This window comes from Dendrobium catenatum, unplaced genomic scaffold, assembly GCF_001605985.2.
Source record: "Dendrobium catenatum unplaced genomic scaffold, ASM160598v2 fragScaff_scaffold_706, whole genome shotgun sequence".
In the NCBI taxonomy this organism is placed as follows: domain Eukaryota; kingdom Viridiplantae; phylum Streptophyta; class Magnoliopsida; order Asparagales; family Orchidaceae; genus Dendrobium; species Dendrobium catenatum.
In genome coordinates, this window is record NW_021319168.1 from 2,900 (window position 1) to 10,938 (window position 8,039).

General features: G+C 30.2%; 1 pseudogene; it reads left to right on the top strand.

The window, feature by feature from the left end:
* The first annotated feature begins 1,042 nt into the window (after positions 1-1,042).
* Positions 1,043-1,458, top strand: LOC114579904 (annotated as a pseudogene).
* The last annotated feature ends 6,581 nt before the right edge of the window (positions 1,459-8,039 follow it).

Sequence of the window (8,039 nt, forward strand, 5' to 3'; positions counted from 1 at the left end):
CAAGGGTGTTAGTATCTAGTAAATATAAATATTCTACTTGTGCTTATATAGTATAGGTAAGAATGATCTGAATTGCTACATGATATTAATATATGTTACATTTCCTTAAAATAAATTTAAACAAAAATATTTAAAAATAATAATAATAATAATGATGATGACATAAAAAATAAAAATGATTCTAAATATGCTCTTATTCTAATATTCTATGGCGCATACAATAAAACTATAATACTACACGTCAAAAATTGGGGAAGTGCACTTCTAAATTTCGGCCTTTGGAATTTCTACTATTTGGACCAATTCAGCGCATAAAATAGAAAAAAAAAATTTTCTGCATGAGATTCTCTGATGCAAAAAATATATTAAAATGAGTCAAAATAAGCGAGATATATAGCATAAAATTAAAAAAATAAAAATATTTTATACAAACTAGGAATTTATAAATATGTATATATTCGAACTTAGGAAAGTAAAAGGCTTTTATAAAAAATCTTAATACAGAATCAGAATTCTATATTGTATTTTATTTATTCATAGTTTTCTGAAATAAGAAATGCATATTGTTCATTTATCTAAGTTTATTTGACTATCACATTGACCAAATTTTAAAATAATCATATTATTAAATTATTTAAATTAAAAAAAAAAAGCAGACCCATTTACTGCGCACCGGTCGTCCCAATCGAATACCCATTTTGACACCCCGCGATACGCGACCCGGCCCCGCAATACGCACCCGACACTGCGTCGCTACGCACCCACTGCAACCGCTCTGCGCGCGACCCCGCCCGCACTCGCCCAGCGGGACCAGCTTTCCCGAGTCGGGTCAACCCGGCAACCCGCCGGGTCAGGTCTGAGTTCGCATTTTCGACCCGTTTACCTAACCGGGTTGGGTTAGGGTCGACCCGTTTGAACCCGGGTCAGTTCCGGGTCAGACCCGAACCCGACCCGTGACACGAAATTGACACCCCTACACACAACCAAGGAAATAGGAATCACCAAAATGAAGAATACTCTTCCTTCACCTCTCTGCCTGCAGTGTAGGAAACACTATCCACGTAAGCGCTCAATACATAGAGAACTTCCATGGCGACGTGAAGACGGAGATCACTGGCGTGATGTGCCACGAGACCACACACGTGTGGCAGTGGTATGGGAAGAGACGAGCGACGTTAGGGCTCATCGAAGGGGTGGCCGACTACGTGAGGCTTAAGGCTGGGTACGAGCCACTCGACGGCCATTAGGTGAAGCCTGGGCAGGGAGACCGGTGGGATCAGGGCTACGACGTCACGGCGCGATTCTTTGACTACTGCGATGGTCGGCTTAAACTCTGGGTTCATGGCGAAGCTTAATGCTAAGATGAAGGATGGATATAACAATGACTTCTTTGTTGAACTACTTGGTAATACTGTAGATCAGCTTTTCAGCGACTACAAAGTTGTGTATGCCGATTGATTCTTGTGCTTATAGTTTTCTCTACACGTCGTTACATATAAGATATTATTAAATGCGGAGTATGGATAGAAGTTGCATCCGATTTTTGTGAGTGTGCACAGTATGTAAAAGCACAATAAAAATGCAGTGGTGGACAGTAACTGTGCTTTTACTGCGCACATTCACAAAAATCGAATAGTTCTCCGATCCAAACTCCGCACGTAATAATCTCTTGTTACGTACAATGTCAAAATATTGTTGTGATGTTATTTCTGGCAATGAATTCGATGACCAAAGCTCATGACCAACAGATTAAGTTGAGCTGCATACTTTATGTAACCTTTAATATACAACAACAACATCAAGCCTTTGTCCCACTACATGGGGTTCAACACAATTTTTTATAGGATTCAAGTCATGATTATTCAACAAGATTTATGCTGGATGTCGACTACCTAACGCAACCCTCCACTTTTTTTTCTTCAGAACTTGGGACCTGACAACGACAGTGTTTAATAAATATTGTTACTAAGGGTGTTGATTTTTTATAGATGATCTTCAAAGGCATTATATCTAAATCAAAGCAAAAATGGTGCATAATGATATTTATTAGTAGGAAGTCATGTTTCTTCCATCTAAATCTATTGTCATAGGTTGCACTTGTTTATTAAAGTTTGAGATATAGCATCTTTACACTATTAAAGGGTATAATCAACAAATTAAATATTTTTAATAATAGTATCAGTTATGACATTACCTATAATAATAAAAAAGGAGAAGATGTACGATCACCTTACCAAAGTTCTTTCTATAATTTGAAATGCTTAATTAAATCAACGAAGTTAGGAGAAAGTGCTTCCTTGGAAATATTAAGAATGAAGTCTGAATTATAGGTTAAAGGCACTTTCTACATCAATAATGAAAAAGAAAGAATATTGCTTTAACTTTAGGGCATAATGTGAATAAATTCATAAGCAAAATCACAGCACAATTCAAAGTACTTCGACCTTCTATGAAGACTCCTTAAGAGCTATATATATATAAAAGATCATGATGAAGAGAAAAACATATGTGAACATCAATACAAGGTATTTATATAAAAAGTGCAAGGAAAATATAATTAATTTGCAAATATTAAAAACTCTTATGAAAGATAAAAAATCATATTGTACTTGAGTACATATTATTAACAAGTGATAAAAACTATAAGTTATCTTTTAAATGGGTACATCCATCCATATTCAATAGGACCACCTAATTAATTTTATTTGCTCTACTAAGTGTTTAAGTTCATGAAGAATCATTTTCCCATTTGGCATATAGTCATATTATAATATTATTTTGTAACATCTCTAATTCATTGGGGATGACAACCTTTACACAAATTGATTTTCTAAATATCTCATCTCCGCAAGAATGCACATAACCTCTTCTGATGGTGCACAAAATCTTAGAGCAATGGGTAGAATGTCTTATATAAGAACATGACAATTATGACTTTTTATGCCCATAATTTTACACTCAGCTACATTGGCGCATCTTGAGATATTTAATTAATGTGTAGGCTTTAGACATTTTGGATTTTTTAAAAAACTTTACATAACATCAATTTATCTTTTTTTGACATTATGGAAGAAGTTGTTGGCATAATGTAGAGGCAATCCTCAATAGTTGATGAATGAAGTTTGCTCTTTATTCCCATTTCAACCAAATCTTATTGTGCTTGTATGTTATTTTTAGATTTTTCTACATCAGGCAAAGTTTGAATGAAATTATCATAAATATTTTTCTCAATATGCATAACATTCATATTATGTGGTAATAAGTTATACACCTAGTGATGTAAGTTAAAGAAAGTTAATTTTTTCTTTCATCCTTTAATACCTTGTACATTACGTCCTCTTTTTAGAAAGCTTTACTTAATGTGCCAATAGAAAATTGGATATCTTGTAAATGTGATGGAATTTTAGTACCACGACTCCTTTTAGACTCATTTCAAATTTCCTATGTGTTATCAAAATAACATTTTTGGTGGTAAAAAATGAGATTATCTAGTTGCCAATGACAATGGCCCATATAGGAGAATTTCTTAGTTTGTGTAACCATAAAGATTATGTATCTTATGAATAACAAGACTAAGCAAATTTACCTTTTGTGCTCTACTCACACAACATTTCATATGCTAAAAAATAATTGATTGTCAACATTAATGTAGAACACACATTAAATGTTTATCCTTATAACACCATAGGGTATAATTTTGGAAAAATTGTCAATTTATCTGTTAATTAATCTACTAGAGTCACTGATCTCTTTTAAGCAATACAATCATCAGCAGAAGAAACTCTAAATCATACATATTCATTAAAATAACCAAATGTATTAATTTCTCAAAATTCATGTAGAATAGTTAATAGTTCAATCCATATATTCATTAATTAGTCTATCATTTAGCTTTTGACTACAAAAGATTAAAACTAAAGAAAATGCAAAAAAATAAAAATAAAAATAAAACTTGAATATATGATCTATCCTTACTCCACTATATCCTAATCATTTTTTTTTATATATAAAATGACAAAGTGAGCTAATAGCTTAATATGTTATCAAAACCTACAACTAAAATCAATGCAAAGTAATTGAAATAGTATGCATACAATCATTCAATCATTATCAATATAAATATATAACTGTAAAAGCTTGTAACAATCAATGAAATAGTAACATGTTATATGATCAATAAATATCAGTATAAATATATATCGTAGGAGCATTGATCAAAAAATAGTAATAATATACTAGGGGTCAGTAAACTATCACACACACACACATGCATATGCAGTATCGTAAGCAAAGAAGGCATCCAACTATCTTTGATGTTTTTTTCTATTTCAAGTTTTGTAGGTCAACCTTATAGAAATCAGTCTCAATCACAAGTCATTTAGGTCAGGAGGTTTCATGTTAGAAGTTGTCACTTTTCTTATGCCCATCGGCGTATTATATCATATCAATTAATCTTCTTATGCCCTCCTTTTCATATCATTTAGGATTACACCATAAATATTATTTTAAGGAAAAACCCATGAGCCCACCCTCCTCTATAAGATAATATATCTCCAACCAATCTGAATTACTCAATCATTTTTTGCCATCCTTTTCTTACATATACACATTTCATAACTATATAACATAATAAAAACCTAATACATTCATTATTATATCAATTAATGCATGTAAAATTTTATATAAACCAAAATTATGAAATTTATAAGAAAATGCATGCAATGTATCTTTTTCACATACCATAATAAATAATAAATAAATTCGAATAACCAATATGTTTACATCACTCATATGAAAGAATTTATAATTATTATTCCAATTTTCTTATATATCTATATTTCTCTTCAAAAATACAAAAAAACTCATATAAATGATCTATAATTTCATTTATATATGTGCAGAATGCATTAAAACTAAACATATTAAAAATACATGTAAAGTTGCGAAAAATTAGATGTCACACTTTTGGCAAGTTTTACTAAATTAAAATTTTAAAAATAATAAATTCATAAAAGTAATAAAAATTAAGATGGTAGGTTAATATAGCCTACCTCAGGACGAGCAAAAATTTCAATTAGACATGTCAGTTGGCAAACTAGTTCTACAACCTCCAAACTAGCTTCTATTTTCTCCCTCCTCTCTTGTTCTTCTGAATTTCAATTGTCTCTCTATTAAAACGTATAAGAAGAAAGAAATGATATTCCTCTAATAAGCTTTTTTAAGACGCGCTTAAAGTTTTTTTAATAACTAAATAATCAAATGACTTATGGTATATATTAATTATTTAAGATTTTAAATATAATCTATATAAATCTTTTATATCTTAAGATATGAGCCTTAAAACTAATAGTAAAATGTTCATAAATAGTACAGCATATCTACGACGCTCTAATGAAATCGATTTGTAAAACGGACAATCTAACGATCCTCATCAAAACTCACTTTGTACCGACATGTGTCAACTTTTTAATTAATTTCAATTAAATAAAAAACCTTTTTATTTTCAACCTACATTATTCATTAGAATTAGAGAAAAAAAATTTTAATTAAAGCAACCAATAATATCTCATGTTAAGAAAAAAGTACAGTTTAAAAATTAAACTTATATATACTGTCTGAGAAATATTATTTTACTTTGTAGTCAAAATAAGTCTTGTAGAAATTAAAGGCTTTATTACGATGCCTTGATTATAGAATTTAGCATTTAATTTAACATCCTAAGCGTCATAATTCATATAACTCTTTCTTAGGCTTAAGATAAATATCAATATTATTTTCTAGAAAAATAAAGAATTTATGTATCATTCCGATCAAGGTAGGCAATTATAGATGGAACTAAAGCCCGCCAGAATAATATAGTGCAATGCTATAATCTTAATGATTGATCAAGTAAAGCAGGATAGGGCATCCTATGAATCACGGTACCTATATTAAAGATTTTCAGTTTCTTTATCACACTGTGATTCAAAATAATTCATTATATTTATGCATTTTGCGTGTCAAATCATATCTTCAACATATTCTTTATTTTGAAATAATCTATTTAGTCTATAATAATTAAGAAAAATATTGAATATTTCTGACATTTCATATAATTTTTTTTTGTCTTGTGATACTTCTTCTTAATACATTAGACATCTTAATTCTCACAAATGTGCATTCCTCTTGATCAATTTTCTTTCGCAAAAATATCATAATTACTATTCAAGATTGCATCTATATTTGTGTATATTCAAGATCAATATGCTTCATTACTTACTTCAGTTTCATATGTATAGCTATGAGCAACACGCCCCTTAAGAAAAATCCATCGTCAATAACTCAGCAACTATCCAAACATATTCTTAAATTCTAAGAATATAAGCATGCAAATTAAATAAGTGTAATACGAAAGGATAGTTGAGATATACTTACACACCATACGGTACAACTTGCTCTATATCGATGCTATTAATCCCCTGTAATTTGCTTCACCATCAAATCTATTGGTGGATCTGTTTGAACTAATTGTATCCGATTCACTAAACTTTTGGTTGAAATAGTGGAAACAAATGTGTCTCTTATTAATCCTTTAATTCATATGTGTTACATATCTAATATTACACTATTGTATCTCTCTAAATTAGATGGACAGAAATGTTTCATTCCATTGCCTCTTCAGCCTATAGTAGCTCTTTCCCTGTTCAATTCCATAGAAACATCTCTAACAAAGAATTTTTTGGAGATAATGAACATTGATATCTTTTTTGATATGAAAGTATCTATTAATGCATATTTGCATGAACAAATTTTTTTTCTTTGAATGCTCTAGCTTATGACTTGCAAGTCTAGAAAAGTTGACATCATTTATATAATCATAACCCATTTAGAATTTTGTTCTAGGCTCTTATCCATTTAATTAAGTGAGAAAAATAGACTTCCCAAATCATGCTAAGAATAAAATTTCATATAACATAAAAATGAAGATTTCTATGAATGAATTAAAGAGATCAATTAGATAGGAACTCAACAAAGAGTGAACTTGAGGTTATAGTAGTTATCAGGGGGGGGGGGGGGGGGGGGTTGTGATATATTTGAATGGTAGAAATAAATTATATGAGTGATATATTTGATATTAAAGTTGTATATGAGTGATAAGCATGTAATATTAATATTTTAGAAAGCAGTGAGAATGCTGTCCCAAATGAAGCCTTAAAATAGAAAGCAACATTCAACATTCATATGTAGGGTTCCACCTAGTTGGAATCAACACAATTCTTTTGAAAAGTTCATAAATGAGCGTCTATTCATTAGTGTTCTTGGAGTAGCAAGATTACCTTATGATTTGTTTAGCGCCGACAATATATACCTTAATGTCCTTCAGGCATTGGCTGGTCCCGAAAATACCTATAGTTGTTGCTCTCGTCAATGCTCCTGTTAAACACAATTAAGATTTCATTTATGATAACTTTTGATCACTATTTTCAAAGAAAAAAGTACTAAAAGTTATTGTAGATCACAGTAGGAAAATTTTCACAAACGAAGTCTAAGAAAGAGAACTATACAATGATACACTTTAGTATATTTATAAGTTAAAAACAATTTTAGATTTTTTTTTATCCATACTGATAAAAAAGATAAAAAAAAATTGGTAAACCCTAAATTAACTTATATTTTTAAGCCTTAAAATTTTCTTTATTTTTCTTGTTTTATTCTTCACTAAAATACAATCTTTCAGAATAAATTTCTCCAAAGGTCCCTATGAATTTCTTGTCCTCTAGTTTGTTTGCAGTCCCTACCCCTCATTCTCCATAGAAAAATCAAAATTCTATACTGTATTTTATTTTTCATAATTTTTTAAAAGGGGATTTACATACATGCCATCCTATATCACTCTATTTACATATCTAATACCTAAAATTTTAATATTACATATATACCACACTTAGTTCACTTTTATATCAAATATGAGTGATATGAATGAAATATATGGATGGTAGAAATGAAATATGAGTGACATATTTGATATTAAAAAAATATTGGATGGTATGCATGTAATA